The following is an 18,736-nucleotide window of genomic DNA, read 5'->3' as shown; positions in this document are numbered from 1 at the left end:
TGTAAAGATTACTTAAAAACAAAATCTTTAAAAAAAATAAAAAGAATTTTTAAAAATGTAAAGAGTGCGCACATAATCAAACTCTTCATAAAACACTAAAAATAATCTTACAGCAAGAAAGTTATGGGACTAATCCAGCAGCAATAAATTGCATTCTAAGCATCTATAGTATGGTTTCTAAAGACTAATTCCCACTGCAACTTGGTAGAAGTGTCAATGTCCTGTAATTTAAAAGGTTAAATTAAAAATACACATACGCATTACTTGTATTAATTCTGAAGCATGTTTGTACACACACAGAAAAATGATACAGGAATTTTTATCAATAGTTACCCCTCTAAGAAAGAGAAGTGGAAGTGGGGACTTTTAGTGTTTGTTTGTTTTTAAGAATTTTATTTATTTATTTGACAGAGAGAGGGACAGGAGAGAGGGAACACAAGCAGGGGGAGTGGGAGAGGGAGAAGCAGGCTTCCCGCTGAGCAGGGAGCCCGATGCAGGGCTCAATTTCAGGACCCTGGGATCATGACCTGAGCCGAAGGCAGACGCTTAACCAACTGAGCCACCCAGGCGCCCTGGGGACTTTTAGATTTTATACTTTTAGAATTACTTTACATTTGTAATTAGGAAAATAAACTTTTACAAAGAAGTGTTTTAAAGAAGAAACTCAGAATAATACTACATAAAAGGTTTTCACTTAATCTAAGGCACAGTGTGAAGATATTGACCTCAATCAAAAAAACAGTAAGGGGAAAAAAAAAAAAAAAACTTAGTAAGGGGCACCTGGGTGGCTCAGTCGTTAAGCGTCTGCCTTTGGCTCAGGTCATGATTCCGAGGAACTGGGATCGAGCCCCACATTGGGCTCCCTGCTCAGAGGGAAGCCTGCTTCTCCCTCTCCCCCACTTGTATTCCCTCTCTCGCTGTGTCTCTGTCAAATAAATAAATAAAATCTTAAAAAAAAAAAAAAAGAAAAGAAATGAAGGGGCACCTGGGTGGCTCAGTCGGTTAGGGTTGGACTCTTGATTTCTCCTCAAGTTGACCTCAGGGTCCTGGGATCAAGCCCTGCGCTGGGCTCTGCACTGAACAGGAAGACTGCTTGAGGATTCTCTCCCTCTCCCTCTGCTCCTCGCCCCACTCCCACACTCTCTCTCTCTAAAGTAAATTAATAAAAAAAAAAAAAAAAACAAGAGGTATAGAGCAATGGCTCTAAAGGGAGATGAGACGCGAGTTCTGAGTCTGCCATATTACTAACTCTATGACCTTGAGAGGAAGTCATACTAACCTCTCCAAGCCTGTTTCTTCATCTATAAATAAAAATTAACAACTACATGAAAAACTTGTGAGGGCTAAAGGATAATGCATATGGTGTGCTTAATATAGTTACTGACATAGAGAAATAAGCACCTTTTAAATCATTAACTAAGATAGTCCATTACATACATAGAACTTGGATAGGATAGCTCCCACCAAGGTCCTATTTTTTAACACACACACACACACACACACACACAAAGTACGTGTGTCCATACACAGTTACTTATTTCTGAAACTTTTATATATTTATTTGAGAGAGAGAGAAAGACAGAAAGCATAAGTGGAGAGAGGGAGAGGGAGAAGGAGACTCCCCGCTGAGCAGGGAGCCCGACGAGGGGCTTGATCCCAGGACCCTGAGGTCATGACCTGAGCTGAAGACAGATGTTTAACCAACTGAGCCACCCAGGGACCCCTATTTCAAAACCATTTAATAGAGAGTTGTGGTGGTGCTTGGTGGCACAGTCAGTTAAGCATGTGACTCTTGGTTTCAGCTCAGGTCGTGATCTCAGAGTAGTGAGACTGAGCTCTGCCTTGGGCTCCACGCTCAGCATGGAGTCTACTTAAGACTCTTTCCCTCTCCCTCTGCCCCTCTCACCCTTCTCTCTCTCTCTCTCTCTCTCTCTTGCTCTAAAATAAATAAATCTTTTTAAGAAATGAAATCCTTTTAAGAAATAAATAACCATGCCTCTCTGTACACCTTATTACTTTAGTATATACTTCCTAAGAACAAAATAATCTCTTAAATAATCACAGAAAACCTGCTCCTTCCTCTGCCTCTCTCTGTGTTGCTCATGAATAAACAAATTTTATTTTATTTTTTTAAGATTTTATTTATTTGACAGAGAGAGAGACAGCGAGAGAGGGAACACAAGCAGGGGGGAGTGGGAGTGGGAGAAGCAGGCCTCCTGCTGAGCAGAGAGCCCGATGTGGGGCTTGATCCCAGGACCCCAGGACCATGACCCGAGCCGAAGGCAGACGCCCAACAACTGAGCCACCCAGGCACCCCTAAATAAATAAATTTTAAAAATCTTAAAAAAAAAAAAGTAACACTTTAATTCATTGTTTTGCAAATATAGGTCTTAGATGACTCATCTCAAGTCAATAATGATTCTAAAATTAAAAATCAGTGAACACTTACATTATTATGCCAATGTAAAAATTAAACCTGCAGAGCCAAGTAATACATTAGGATTACATTTCCTTCTTTAAAGGTCTAATGTGGACCCACTGGGCCAAATAAAGGATAAGATTCTTATTCTAAGCATCAAAGACAAATGACTGCTCTTTTCTTAATATATGCATGAGAATTTGACAGCTAGGATCTGCAAGCTTCTCTGGGCTCCATCATCAGTACCACCCCATAGATGCAACTTCTGAGAAATCTTTACAAAAGTAAAATATCTACCTCATCTTTCAGGCACCTATAAAGCAGAAATTACCCAATTTCTTTCTCAATAACTAAAACTTACACTCACAAACAATAACTCAACCAAGTAAGATACTGAGCAACTCAGACTATAAGGTCATAGTATATATAATTCCTTCATTATACAGAAAGAAGGAAAAAAACAGTACCCTGAATCAAGATTATAACTAATCCATACTAAATTCGATTAAAAGTTAGATGATAATTTTCTAAATTAAACAGATGGCACAAAATCTATTCTTCCTTATTCTTACCAAACACCCACACCCACCAAAAACAAAAATCCTACTTAAAATCAAATTATAGTGAGAAGTCCTATATCCCAGGATTCTGGAAATGTCTCTGTGAATTGAAAATTCAAATATGAACATAGTTTTTGCCTTCAAGGTGTTCATAATCTTGTGGGGACAACAAACAGGTAACTAATAAGGCAGAATGTGAAAAGAGATGCAGAAACAGAACTCTATGAGGATGCAAAAGACAGAAATGGATTCTGGTCTGGGCACTCAGGGAAGGCTTTTTGGAACAACTGAGTTTAACAGTTGAGAAATAGGAAAATAGGTCAATATGACTACAGCAAAAGGTGCCCTAGGTGTATGGGGGAAATGTTTAAAGCCCACTTGTAAAGAGCCTAAAATGCCATGGTAATGAGCTTGATCCTTATTCTGGAGGCAATGTCAAGCTAAGGTTGCAGAACAAGGTATTGATGTGGATCTAAAAAGTTAAAACTAAAGCAACAACTTCTCTTTTCAATAAAATTATAGTTTCCTAAATTAAACCAATGGCAGACAAGAGGCAGTAATGACGACTGAATTGTCATGGATACACATAAGTCTGTTAAAAGAAGAACTGGGATTAATAACCACATTGGGGACAGGGTTAAATTTTTTAGTTCTTTTTTTCTACTTAAATGTCACATTAGTACCACTAAGTCTAGTAATGAGGCCTTTTTATATAGATAATGTAACAAGTTAAGAAAACTCAAAAGAAGGTGATTAACATTACATAATAAAATAAAATTTAAAAAAAAAGAATCAAGTTTCAATTTAAAAGAATTCCATGTTGTTAAGAACTGTCTATTCTAAACAAAATATTAGGGCTACAACTCATTTAATTTCAACTTAAATACAAGTTTCCAAGTATAGCAAATTATATATGGAAAAAATAATCTGCCTTGACCCTAGTGAAAAAAAAAATATTTAGAGATCTGACATTAAAATGAACATACAAAAGCTCATCTAAATAATTGTGTACATGGACAAACAGACCCCCCACAATTAATCTGTAAATTAGTTTCTACTGCTCAAAACAGCACAAAGTGGGGGGAGGGGTATGACAAACTTACCAAGTGAAGTTTGTCCCAAGAAGTTTCTCTATTAGAAGGTTTCACAAGTCAATCTGCAAAAGAAAAACCAGCAGTTTTACAAATATCCTAAGAATAAAGTTAAACCACTTAAATCTCCCCACAACACTTCTGTAAGTTAGAATGCCGTGACAATATATTATTTTTAAATTGTTATAATGTTGACTAGTCAACGGATTTTAGAATGTTTAATTGCCCAAAATGAGCCCAATCAGGCGTCATCATGCTTTTAGAAACTACAGAACTATACAGACGGAACTTTCCAAGAAGCTACACATACTCTATTTAAGGGTTTTTCTTCAATCAATCATCATTTCTGATGGTTTCTAAGCTAAACCTTTGCCACTACAGGCACCAGTACTTTAAAAAACGAAGATCAGAGATCTAGACTTACTCTTGGGGCTTTTTTTAAAAAGATTTTATTCACTTATTTGTCAGAGAGACACAGAAAGGAGAGAGAGCACAAGCAGGGGGAGCAGCAGGCAGAGGGAGAAGCAGCCTCCCTGCTGAGTAAGGAGCCCGATACAGGACTCGATTCCAGGACCCTGGGATCAGGACCTGAGCCGAAGACAGATGCTTAACCGACTGAGCCACCCAGGCATCCCTACCAAGCGATCTTTTAGGTGTAAGAAAAAGATAAGGGCGGAAGGAGTATGGTCTAAACACAAATAATTCTTGTCACAACTCAGCAACAATCTGACCTTTAGAGAGATAAAATACATACTCGACTTTTTTTTTTTTTTTTTTTTTTTTTTTAAAGATTTGAGAGAGCGTGCACACACGCATGTGTGAGCAAGTGGCAGGGGGGGCACAGAGGGAGACAGAAAGGGAGAATCTCAAGCAAACTCCCCACTGAGCACCAACTAAGCCACCCAGGTGCCCCATAACCTGATTCCTTTGTAATGATTTCTCTCAGTATTTGCAGACAACTCATTCTTTTGGTCTGTTACATGACATGAAATCACATAAATAAACAAAACTGTATAAAACATTAAAATCCAAAAAAAAAAAATCCAAAAAAAACCCCAAAACAATAAAACATTAAAATCCTAAAATTAAGGAATCAGTCAACATAGCACATTACATCCATAACTTCCAGAAAAAAAAAATTTTAACTAAGAACCATAAAAAGGAGGCTAAATATGCAATGATGTAGTGTTGTTTTGTTTTGTTTTGTTTAAGATTTTATTTATTTGATAGAGAGAGAGACACAGTGACAGGTGGAACACAAGCAGGGGGAGTGGGAGAGGGAGAAGCAGGCTTCCCGCTTAGCATGGAGACCGATGTGGGGCTTGATCCCAGGACCCTGGGATCATGACCTGAGCCGAAGGCAGATGCTTAATGACTGAGCTACCCAGGCAGCCCCGATAAAGTGTTTTAAACCATTTTATAAGTAGGATTTTTGTCTCCCATAACTTTTAATTTAAATTTTGTAACTTAGAGGCCATATTAACCACATACTACTATATGGGAAATAAAGCTATTCATAATTTACAACTTGAGATACAAACCATATTAAGTATCGAGTTTAGTCTTATTGTTTTAAAAGGTACAACACAATACAGAAGAAAAGTTGGGAGGTCTGTAAATCTGCAGGACCTTTTCTTGCTAGAGTGTAATTTTGGCTAAGCACTTGAATACTGAAATACATATTACAATTTTTTCCTTTTTAGTTATGTCAGTAGATACATTATACTATCTACGATTTTTTTTTTTTAAGATTTTATTTATTTATTTGACAGAGAGAGACACAGCGAGAGAGGGAACACAAGCAGGGGGAGTGGAGGAGGGAGAAGCAGGCTTCCCGCTGAGCAGGGAGCCCGATGCGGGGCTCGATCCCAGGATCCCGGGATCATGACCTGAGCCTAAGGCAGACGCTTAACGACTGAGCCACCCAGGCACCCCACTATCTACGTTTTTTTTTAAGATTTTATTTATTTATTTGAGAGCGAGCATGAGCAGAGGGAAGAGGCAGAGGGAGATGGAGAAGCAGGTTCCCCACTGAGCAGGGAGCCCAATGCAGACCTCGATCCCAGGACTCTGGGATCATGACCTGAGCCAAAGGCAGACGCTTAACCGACTGAGCCACCCAGGTACCCACTACCTATGATTTTTACTTTAGGATAATAAAGAATCATTTGTTAAAAAGAAGAGATGCTCAGTCTCTTTGATTTAAAAAAAAACAAAAAACAAAAAACAGATGAAATAATGTATGTGAAGACACATTTCACTTAAAAAGTATTACAAACAAGAAATGATGAAACATAGTTCAAGTGTCAGAGTACTACAATGTTCAATGACCTGCATGTGCTCAGAGTTCAGATGAGGGACAGTGCAGGGAAGCTTCACAACAGATGAAGAATTTCAACTGGGTTTTATAGAATGGGTGGGATCTAAATAAAGAAAAAAAAAGGACAGGGATAATTCAAGAGAGAATGGCTATTAATACCACAGTAGGAAGAAAGCATGACATTTTTGAGAAGTAGAAGTCAGAATATCAAGAGAGAGTTCAAGCAGAGAAGACTAGAAAGGCAGGACACAACTGTGGGCCTTCAATGCCAGGCTAAGGAGTCAGATTTAATTCAATGGCATGAAATCAAGAGCTTTATACGCAGGAAAATAATAACACAAAAGTGGTGGTGTTAAACAGCAACAAGCAGCAAGTATATTGGTCTGGAGGGGAAAACTGACTTAGGATGTTCCTCGACTAGTAGTTCAGATATGAACTGCTAACAGCCTAATATCTCAACTGTAGTGAAAATGCAGAGGAAGGGCGCCTGGGTGGCTCAGATGGTTAAGCGTCTGCCTTCGGCTCAGGTCATGATCTCAGGGTCCTGGGATCGAGTCCCGCATCGGGTTCCCTGCTCAGTGCAGAGCCTGCTTCTCCCTCTCCCTCTCTGCCACTCCCTCTCCTTGTGCTCTTCTGTCTATCTCTCTGTCAAAATAAATAAATAAAATCTTTAAAAAAATAAATAAATAAAAATAAAAGAAAAAAAAAGAAAATGCAGAGGAAGACATCAAAGTGAATAAAAGCATTAATTTCCTGAGCTTAGTAATTGATTAGAAATGGAGGAAAAAAAGAGGCAGAGCAAGTTGTCAAAGATAACTCCAAAATGTTAAGGCCTGCAGTGAGTGGAAAAAGGACAGTATCATTAAGAAATGAAAGGTGGGATGCCTAGCTGGCTCAGTCAGAAAAGCATGCAACTCTTGATCTCAGGGTCATGAGTTTGAGCCCCACAATGGGTATAGAGATTACTTAAAAATAAATAAGCTTAAAAAAAAAAAAGAAAAGCAAAAGAAATGAAAGGTAGTCCCAAGGAAGCAATGTTAAGTAGATGTATATCCAGCAGGTGGAGGATGGAAGGATTAAATTCAAGAGACAGTTCAAGTCTAGGGGTAATAACGAATTTATTTAATTCAAGGTGCTAAATTTAATTCAAGGAAATCACTGTATCTACTATAAAAATCATTTGACATGTTTTAAATTACTTGATAATTTACTCTGTCAAACATATGAGAAGTCCGTCAATACAGAAATGTTTGTGTAAAGTTTCCACAGGGTGTAAAGTTCCAACAGACACACCAAACAACAGGCAGTTTCAACAAAAAGGTTCAGGCAGGTCTGCTTCAATGCTGGCCATGACTCTTCTTCCCAATAACCACAATCAAACAACTACTTGGTTGGAAACAAGGATGTCATTTTGTGAAACACCACCACCAACAACAACAAAAAATTGCCCATGCCTCTTAGGACTATTTGCCAGATAAAGGCCACGCAGAGGTGGGTCTGAAAGCAGCTCTCTGGTGCCATAAGCTACCTGCCAATGATAGCAGCAGGTATTCCATGATACAGTCATGTATACACATATCTCACAGAGTAACAGCAGTTAGGTTTGGGTGACTCTGAATATATACTGAATATATTTAAAGAAGTACCACATCAGGGCACCTGGGTGGCTCAGTTGGTTAAGCGTCTGCCTTTGGCTCAGGTCATGATCGCAGGGTCCAGGGATCAAGCCCCGCATCGGGCTCCCTGCTCAGGTGGGAGTCTGCTTATCCCTCCCTCCCTCCCTCTCTCTCTCTCTCTCTCTCTCCCTCTGTCCCTCCCCTGCTCCCTCTCTCTCAAATAATTTTTTTTTTTTTTTTTTTTTAAAACAGAAAGGAAGGAAGGACCGACCCTATCAGCTTCAAAAGGGCAAAGAGGCATACCAATTCGGGTCATTTATATAATAAAAGAATTCAAACTACAAAAACTAATCAGATTGAATCATTTAATGAGGAAAACTAAGAGACTCAGGCCAGGCATTTTAAAATGTTGGATGGGGGAGGGTAAGCACAGGGAGCTAAAGCAGCACTTTTTTGGCTAGTGTACATTTTAACTTTAAAAAAACAATGGTCTGTTTTATATAGTCCTGTTTCACTTTCAAATGCAGGATAATTAAGAATTGAAAACTTTAAGAATGCAACACTGAATAATTTTAAAGGAATCCTTTATTTTCACTGTATGTAAAAGAAATGTTTTCTGGGTTTTTTTTAAAGATTTTTATTTATTTATTTGACAGAGAGACACAGCGAAAGAGGGAACACAAGCAGGAGGGGTGGGAGAGGGAGAAGCAGGCTTCCCGCTGAGCAGGGAGCCCGATGCAGGGCTTGATCCCAGGACCCTGGGATAATGACCTGAGCTGAAGGCAGATGCTTAACCGACTGAGCCACCCAGGCGCCCCAAGAAATGCTTTTTCTTACACATGCACTGCGTATTAAGAAACAGATACAGGGGTGCCTGGGTGGCTCAGTCGTTAAGCGTCTGCCTTTGGCTCAGGTCATGGTCCCGGGGTCGAGCCCCACATCGGGCTTCCTGCTCCGCGGGAGGCCTGCTTCTCCCTCTCCACTCCCCCTGCTTGCGTTCCCTTTCTCACTGTGTCTCTCTCTGTCAAATAAATAAATAAAATCTTTAAAAAAAGAAAGAGATAGATACAGAGGAAAATTTGAGTGTGGAAGCAATATAAAATAATTCAGAGATGTTAAATTTTAAGTGGCTTTCCAACTGCCACTACTTTAGGCAAGTTTTTATAGTTTCTTCATGTTTCCTTATTTATGCCTAATAACTTTTCCAGGTATCTGATGGATGATATGACCTTCCCACACTAGGACTCTGTGGCATGCTGGGTGGGATTATTCCATGGTGGGGAGATGATTTAATCACCAGCACTTATCAGCTGAGTAAAACTACTATGGCTTGGTCTCATTCCTTGAACAGAAGCCCAAACCTCAGGTTTTCTAAAACCTTTGCTGCTGAAGTCAACTATAAATAAAAACAGAAACAAAGAGTTCAAAAAGCATGACTTCACTCACCTACCATGACAAGTTCACTGTGGAGGTTCATTTCTTTGACAAATATTTGGGAGTGGGAGGCACAATTCCAGGCACTGGGGATGATGCAGCAATGAACAAAACAAAGTTCCTATCCTTAAGGGAGCTGTAATTCTTATGTCAACTGTAATATTCTCACCTGGCTGAATGCCCTCAGTATGACTTTTCTCCCCTATTAGGTCCATGCTTTGAAAAAGATAAAAGGAAAGGTAAATATAAAATTGAGTCAGTGACCTTGTTCAGTGAAATCTCTAAACAAGATGATGAGAGAGAAAGAGAGAGGGACTGACTCTACATGTCTTCTCTACCTCTTTTGGAAACACTAACACTAAGTAATGTCTGTGAGTTTTGAGGGATCCAAATGCAAATTCATGATCCGTGTACATTCCTCTGCCAGCTGTAGAGCACAGATAAGCAGCTAACATATTATAATTTCCTAACCAAAAAACAACCATCTTCTCCTTGAAAAACAAAAACCCAGTAAGTTGCCAGAAACTGTCACTTAAACTCCATGTTATAATCACATTTCCGTATCAAAGAGCCTTTAACTGGTAATAAGTCTCATGAACCAGCAACACTTAAGATAATGTTCAAAATAACAAAAAAAATTCTGCTTCAATAGATAACCACCAAAGATCAAGCTTGTATCATCTGTGACTACACTAGTGGTACAGAGTGTGGTTCATTCTATATTCTATATACATATGTATGTGTATGTATGTATATACATGGGGATGGGGTGGGTTAAATATGGGGTAAGTTCTGAATATATTCCACAAAGGAGGCTCTGCAATACACAGAATTTCCAACAGTTGGGTTTAGTGATCAATACTGAAAATCACTTGCTGTCATTTAAGTGGCTGAAACACTGAAGCTGCTTTTCTAAAAGTGGACCCCAAATGTCAAAAATTAAAAGCAAAGTAATTATGCTCTAGCATTTTTAGACATCAAAATTCAGTTGCATTTCAGATGAATGTTATTGCTTTTCCCATCTCAAGTAGGTAAAAGGGAGCCCCAATCATGTTCTCAGAAAAGATTAACTGTGATCAAACCAATTTTAACAAATCTGATTTGTACCTTTTTTTAAAGAACATTTTATTTATTTGCGGGGGGAGGGAGAGGGAGAGCACGAGCGGGGTGGAGAACAGGGAGAGGGAGAAGCAGACTCCCCGCTGAGCAGGAAGCCCCATGCAGGGCTCGATCCCAAGACCCTGGGATCATGACCTGAGCCAAAGGCAGATGCCCAACCGACTGAGCCACCTGGTAGCCCCTGATTTGTACCTTTGAAAATCATTTAATGTACAAGTATTTTCCTTTTAAACTTAATCCTTATACAACAGGGTAGGAAAGGAAGGGGGGAGCATAAACCCTACATGATGTCTTGGTGAAGATATTTTCTGATGGTGACCAGAAAAGATTAAAACCACGATCACAGCGGCGCCTGGGTGGCTCAGTCAGCTGAGTGACCGAATCTAGGTTTCAGCTCAGGTCATGATTTCATGGGTTGGAGATCGAGCCCCACTTTGGCTCACTGCTCAGTGGGAGTCGGCTTGAAGGTTGCCCCCTCTGCCCTGTCCCCAACTCTCGTGCATGGCACTCTATCTCTAAAATAAATAATCTTAAAAAAAAACAACAACACTGATCACATACCATCTTCTAAAAAGGGTAAAAAATAATTTTAAGAACGCAAAGATTTTTTAGTGTTCTGACTTGCTCTTTATAATCTTTTTTTTTTTTAAGATTTTATTTATTTATTTGACAGAGAGAGACACAGCGAGAGAGGAACAGAAGCAGGGGGAGTGAAAGAGGGAGAAGCAGGCTTCCCGCCGAGCAGGGAGCCCGATGCGGGGCTCGATCCCAGGACGCTGGGATCATGACCTGAGCCGAAGGCAGGCGCTTAACGACTGAGCCACCCAGGCACCCCTATAATCACTTCTATAACAACACGTTCACTTCATACTACTCAGATACCTTATTAATAAGACTGTAAGGAATTTCTATGTGTAATTTGTAATGTAATTTTTTTTTTTTTTTAAGATTTCATTTATTTATTTAACTGGCAGAGAGAGAGAGAGAGAGACAGCTAGAGAAAGAACACAAGCAGGGGGAGTGGGAGAGGGAGAAAAAGGCTTCCCTCCAAGCAGGGAGCCCAATGAGGGGCTCAATCCCAGGACCCTGGGATCATGACCTGAGCTGAAGGCAGCCACTTACTTAACCAACTGAGCCACCCAGGTGCCCCTGTAATGTAATTTTCTGACTCCATGTGCTCCATGAGAAATCACATGGTAGGCATTATTTTATTACTGAAATTAAGAATTTAATTTTAAAATTAGGCAGCATTTAAGTTCATCATCTTAAATGAAACATTCCCTATCTCCTAAGAAAGAAAAAACCCTTATAATTTAACAGAAAACAGAAGAAATACTTAAGTCTTGGATGTTAAGAGAATAGAAAATCCATGTATTCAAATCACTAGAAATTAACTGTATTTTTATTTTTTTATTTTTTTGAAATGAACTGTATTGTTAAAGCCAGGCAGATCATTTTATCTAAGTGCCAGAGGTAGTTCAATATTTATAATCACATGGAAAGATCTGAAAGACTAGCTGCCATGTCGGAAAAATGTTTCCTGACTTTTGTTTCTTTGACTAGCTCTGAGGTCTACCTTTGAGAATTTAACATAAGGCAAATTCCTGCACACTCATATTAATGTCCTGCTACTTGCTCCCAGTTAACCTCTGATAAAGAGGAAGGAAGTTAACTTTGTTTCCCCCTGCACCTCTCCTTTCTTCTCCCATACCCCCAGAGCTCTCACTGGCATTGCATAGGTCAATGTTCTATTTAAAAGAAAGAAAGAAAAACATTCCTGATTTCTGATATATAGTAACAGGGGATTGCAAACTCTGTCCCTGCTTCCCACTGTCCTAAGAATAAAATTTTAACCGCATTTTTTGGGACAAAACATCTAAATGACCAATCCCTATGAAGACAAGCAGTTTTACAACAGGGTCTCAAAAAGTTTCTAAAAACTTAAATTATGAATTCCTATTTCTTATATACTCAACAGAAAAAGAAAACTAATCAAATGAGATAGGTAGCAAAAACCAAAAATGCAATAAAAAAAAAGGGCAACTAAAAAACTAGGCAAAATTCAACACACCAATGTCATTTTGAAACCTGCAGATTTACATGGCTTATTCTAATATGCTTTCCTTCAGGACCCTGCCCTAAAGGAACAAAAATACAATCGCCAAACCCCACACTTTTTATACCAAGCCTCCCCACTCACAGCTGCCTAAGAGGTTTCTTTTCTAGAAAGACAAACAACTTAATTTGAAGGTCAGTTTACCATGGGAACTCAACAGTGTGCCCATGTATAAATGAGTATGATTTTCCTGTTTTGTGTAAGTACTTGAGATGTTTTAATGCCAATTCTAGGAAAAATGTAACTACACTCTTCAAAAAAAATACCTATCAGTATTTCAAACCCAGCTAATCTGCGTATTGCTTACTAGTATATTAATATTATATTTAGAAATGTTAATATTCTTCTCCCAGTCTGTAAACAGACTGTCCAAAGTTCTGGTTCCCTTCACTCAGTTTTATGCAGAGTAACGGGCATCAAAATGGACAAGGAGCAAGGGGCGCCTGGATGGCTCAGTTAAACGACTGCCTTGGGCTCAGGTTATGATCTCAGGGTCCTGGGACCGCGCCCCCTGCTGTCGGGCTCCCTGCTCGGTGGGGAGTCTGCTTCTCTCTCTCCCTCTGCCCTTCCCCCCTGCTCATGCACTCGCTATCTTACATGCTTTACATGCTTGCTCGCTCTCTAATAAAGAAAATCTTTAAAAAAAAAAAATGGACAAGGAACAGAAAGCTGAATGAAAATGCAAATCCATCTTTTAGGCATACAACTTAATGAAGAAACATTTAAACTTTAACTGCTGTATTCACAATTAAAAACTGTCCAACTCCAGCTAGCCAATAGGTACACCCAAGAGAAGAGGGACAAAATTCAAGTTATAAAGGCTATGTGCAATGAAAAGAATCCACTCTTCTACTGGCCTAGTTAAAATTAATATTCTGGCAATTAGGTAGGGGGCTACTCATATTTTTGAAAGCAAGCCAATAAAAACCCAAATAACCTCCAGTAACCACACACTACAACGCAGGCTCTGTTTTAAGAGTAGGTAGCTCAAATACCTACTCTTCCAAAGCAGTTCTTAATTACTAAATAGCCAAAAGACCAGAAATTGTCTTGACGAGAACACCATCTTAAGACCATCCTTTTAAGACAATTCAACAGAACCCCAGAAAAGGGCCCACCTTTTTAAACTAGTAACATTTATCTCATGTAAACAGAGCAACATGTGACTGCCATCCAAATATATACAGAAAGAAAAAAAACTTTCAGTTAAAGTCAAGAAGTAGAACTCAGCAACATGCTTTAAAGAAAAGGAGGGCAGAAGTACTACGTTAAATCAGGGCTAATAAGAAATAAGCTCTGAAGCAAAAGAGATTTCTCCCTTTTTGTTTTTAAGTAACTACACTTAAAATAACCACTCCAAAAACTCAAGTCATGGGTTCATACTGAAGACAAAAACCAAATTTTGAACTGAAAAAAATTCTTAAGCTATCATTTTGCTTAACCCATTAATGGGGAGCAGGGGTAATAAAAAAGCATACTGGCTTAAATTACTTCTATTCAAACTAAACATAGTAAAATATTGGTAAAATAGTCTCTAAAACAAGATGAAAAACTTCTCAAACATACAACCTAATCTAAACCTATTCTGCACAAATTATGAAGTATTCCAAGTATATTGTTTATACATCACAAACTTAAGTACTATTCAATTCAACATGGAAAAAACAATCCACACAAATAATTCAAATTCTCAAGTTTCCAGTAAGTACGTGGACATAACTATGAAGAATAACATCACACCTCCAAGGTCAATCAGCACCACTCATAAGTTTCTTGCATTTTTCAACCTGAAAATAGTAAGAGGAACTAATCTCTCAAAGAGGCAGAAAGAATAATGCGTTTATACAGCTCCCTGGTTAACAACAGCAGGCCTATGACTGAACAACACATTGTGTACTACTGTTTTCAAACAGGACACCTTTTTTTTTTAGATTTTATTTATTTATTTGACAGAGAGAGACACAGCAAGAGAGGGAACACAAGCAGGGGGAATGGGAGAGGGAGAAACAGGCTTCCCGCCGAGAAGGAGCCCGATGCAAGGCTCGACCCCAGGACCCTGGGATCATGACCTGAGCCGAAGGCAGATGCTTCAAGACTGAGGGACCCAGGCGCCCCTCAATGAGGACACTTACATATGCTAAAATGCAAAGAAACAGAAGACCTTAGAAAGGGCTTACTGTTTTTCTTTTCTATGGATTTACATCCTCAATATTTAACCCAAACCCTACATTCTACAGCGTATAGTTAATTTTCAATTACCAGTGTTTCCATGGCACATTACAGACCATTAGCGATATTTGAGATAACTTAAATGGAACACGCATACCTTAAAAAAAAAAAACTATTTATGCTAATGAGCACTGGAAAAAAACATTCTGCATTTCATTGACTCAGATGCCATCAAATTCAAAGCACACTATTAAATTTACGCACCACTAAGAAAGAAAAAAAAACTCCAATTCAACTATAACATGCCACTGATTTTAAGATGCATCCCCATGTAGTATACAGATACTGAAAAAAATCATGTAGGTAATATATTAATGAGAGGTCTAGGTGATACTGCACTATATGCTATTATAAATCCTTCATATATAGAAATTAACACGTAACTATCTTTCTTCGAGCTGCTTTATTCTCTCATTTTTCTTCATAAGACTTATCTTTTCAATCCATTAAAAGTCTGAAACCATTCATAAGCAGACCTGACCAGGGCCACATGCAACAGTATCTAGTCCTTCCCCACACAAAAGACAAACCTCTCTAAGGTTTCTGCTACCACTGGAGTTCTGGCACCTTCTCCAACCCCAGCTGCTATTACTAGCACAATACCACAGGGTACAGGGTCTCCTGGACTGTCACTGTAGCACATATCCTAACTCTACATACTTAATAAAATCCATCATCAGCCTCCATCTCCTCTCCCCGCCCCCCCCCAATTCCTTCTTTCTTAATACTCCACTGGAAATCTTGGTAGGCCTACGACTTCAAGGCTGGCAACCATTTGACTATTTCCAGTAACAAAATCTGATGCCAACTCCTACTGCTTTTCCTGAAATGCTCAATTTCCATCTTTCCATTCTATGACACCAGTTATCACCACCCTTTGGTCTAGCTGATTCTCAAACATTTGTTGAATTAAATTTATGTAGACCTTAGTTACCTAAGAAACAAAATAACCAGTTACAACAGAAGTTACAAAAGAACTGGTTCTGGTCAGTTCCTCTTTTAACACCACCTGACATATTCAATCCGATCAACAGAAGTTTCACTAAAACATCCCTGCTCAAAAAATATGCCCTATGACATTTATACCCACAATGAACAACTTGAAGCTGCTTTTAAATTTTCCATGTATGAGCTTTTGCCACTGCTGTTACCTCTGCCTGATTTACTCACACTGCTTTATCTATTGATACTATGTATCCTTCAATTCTTTCTTGAAAACAAAGCTTTCACTGTGAAAGCTCCCCTGCAGAGTTCACGTGCACTTTCAACATAGCTCTATTTTATAATACTAAATGTCATTATGATTATTTACACTTCCATCTGTTCTACTAGACAGATTATGATTTCTTACGTAAGGTCATTTTCCTACTCAACAATGGAAGCCAAGGGCCTTACACTATGCATCAATGAGAGGCACTACGATATAGCTTATTAGGTAAGATCACAGGTTCTGGAATCAGACTGTTTTGGATATGAATTTTGACTCTAAACTTACTTGTATCAGTTTGGGGAGTTCACGAAGTTTCCTCATCTGTAAAACGGAGATAACATTAGAAGAGTTACTGCGCTAGTAGTATCTTCAAATCAAATGAACACTAATCTGACAAGGACAAGAAACATGCCCAATAACTACTTTTTGAATTAAAAAACAAAATTTAGGTAAATACAAGAAATTAACCATGCCTTCTATTTACCACCCATTAAATAAATGTTTGAAGCACACCCGTGTCCATTTAAAACCTCTATATTCTAGTTCTTACCATAAATGCAGCAGTTCTACCTGCCTGTCTTCATACAGAATAAGCCCTACAACGGACATATAAGTTTCCAATTATAAACTGGCATTATAAACCTTCAAAGTCCAAAATAAAAAAGTAGTATGTGATTTTGCTGAAGCAAAAATTCTAGTAGCCACTTGAGACTTAAGAAGAAATCACTGAACTGAGTGAGCCAAGCAACCTTAACCACTATCCTCTACACATTATCAATGAACTCTCAGGGTCCCATTACTGTGTTTTCAAGACCTAGTGCATCCATCTCAACAACGTCTCCCCAAAATGAGGCCCTTCCCTCTCAAACAACCAGGTCTGCCTCAAATGAGGATCTTACTCTTCCCCTCTAGGACATTCTATGTTCATTCCAAATTCCTTGCCATTGTTTATGTTGTTTCCTATACACAGACTGGCTTTTTTTTCTACCAACCAGATCATCAGAGCTCTTCTAGTATTTTAGGCCACTAAACTTTTACTGCCCTCATTTTTGCAAATAGACATGATTTAGCATTTATTCTCTTTTATCAAATTCCACTTCTCCCCCTCCTCCAAATCCCTCTCCCTCCCTCCCTCCTCTCTCTCTCAAACACACATAGTCTGCAAGTTCTCTCAAGAGCTACTCAAAATGTTTTGATTAGTTAATGAAATAGTATTTCTTTCTCCTTAAGGGTTTTGGGATAAATCATAAAAAAATTTTATCATAAGCAATTAAAAATAGCTATAGGTGATAATTCTCATTACAATTATGGGAAAACTGAAATGCTTTCTCCTTTCATGTTCCAACATTAAGCTAAAAATAGGTAATACGTGATCATAATTAATGATATAATGTCATTTGACTAACACATAAAGACTTCTTGAAGTGACTAGGAACTTGACAATGGCTGCAATATCAGTCCTGAGCTGGTATTAATAAAAATGCCACTTTAAAAAAAAAAATGCCGCATTTGTATAAAATGATGGTGGTTTTTGCAAAGATAAAAAAACACTGCTTCAAGACAAGGATATGGAATATAAAAGTGACAGCAAGAGGGAAGTGTTTTTTTTTTTTAAGAGTGATTTTATTTATTTTTTAAAGATTTTACTTATTTGACACAGAGAGAGACAGTGAGAGAGGGAACACAAGCAGAGGGAGTGGGAGAGAGAGAAGCAGACTCCCCGCTGAGCAGGGAGCCTGATGCGGGGCTCGATCCCAGGACTCTGGGATCATGACCTGAGCCGAAGGCAGATGCCTTAACGACTGAGCCACCCCCTGGGTGCCCCAAGAGGGAAGTGGTTTTAATCCTCTTTGACTTCTTTGAGGCCATCATATAAAAGCAGTTCTTATGATCAAGCCATTCCTAGAAAATCCTTTTTACATTCCATTCTTTGTGTAGTAATTTTGTTTCTCCCCTGAAAACTGGATTGCTTCTCTGTCCTTTTCTCAACTTTTCCTGAATTAACAAAGGAAGAGCAGACAGGTTCACAAATTGGTGAGACTACATAGTTTCTTCCAACTTGAAGCCAAGATAATTTTTCAGTTGTATATGTTTAACAATTTCTGATAACTGCAAAGAACCTGAAGGGTACTGCATTCACAGGAATAGCTAATTCTATAGCACCAGAAAGCAACGGTAATAATATCGGGCATGGTACTTAGAAAAAACAAGGCCAATTTTTTTTTTTTAAATAATGTTGGGTTTTGTTTTTATTTTTTTACAGTGACAGAACAGGGAGAGAAAACACTATCAATACAAGTATGACCTCATTATTAATGGGCCAACTGAGACCAATTGTTAAGGATGTTTTAAACAGGGGCGCCTGGGTGGTTCGGTTGGTTAAGCATCTGCCTTTGGCTCAAGTCATGATTTCTGGGTTCTGGAATCAAGCCCCACAACAGGATTCCTGCTCAGCAGGGAGTCTGCCCCGCCTCAAATAAATAAGTAAATAAAATCTTTAAAAAAAAAAAAAAAGGATGTTTTAAGCAGCTAATTTTATTGAGCACTTCTCTATATGCCAGCCACTGGTTTAAAAGTATTATATGTATTAACTCAATTAACCCCACAATAATTCTATAAGGT

At 38.6% G+C, this 18,736-nt stretch overlaps 1 protein-coding gene across 11 annotated transcripts in view; it reads right to left on the bottom strand.

Moving 5' to 3' along the window:
- MTMR3 (myotubularin related protein 3) overlaps positions 1-18,736 on the bottom strand; it is a 141,819-nt gene that overhangs the window by 55,050 nt on the left and 68,033 nt on the right. For all 11 annotated transcript variants that reach the window (XM_035017343.1, XM_035017345.1, XM_035017347.1 and 8 more), the window contains exon 2: positions 4,083-4,135. The gene's annotated coding sequence lies outside the window, so the exon portion shown is untranslated. The remainder of the gene's footprint in view (positions 1-4,082; positions 4,136-18,736) is intronic.

Source organism: Mirounga leonina, unplaced genomic scaffold, assembly GCF_011800145.1.
Source record: "Mirounga leonina isolate KUSES-001 unplaced genomic scaffold, KU_Mleo_1.0 Mir_171, whole genome shotgun sequence".
Taxonomy (NCBI): Eukaryota; Metazoa; Chordata; class Mammalia; order Carnivora; family Phocidae; genus Mirounga; species Mirounga leonina.
The sequence above is the reverse complement of the archived record's forward strand: the minus strand, read 5'-3'. Positions and strand labels throughout refer to the sequence as shown.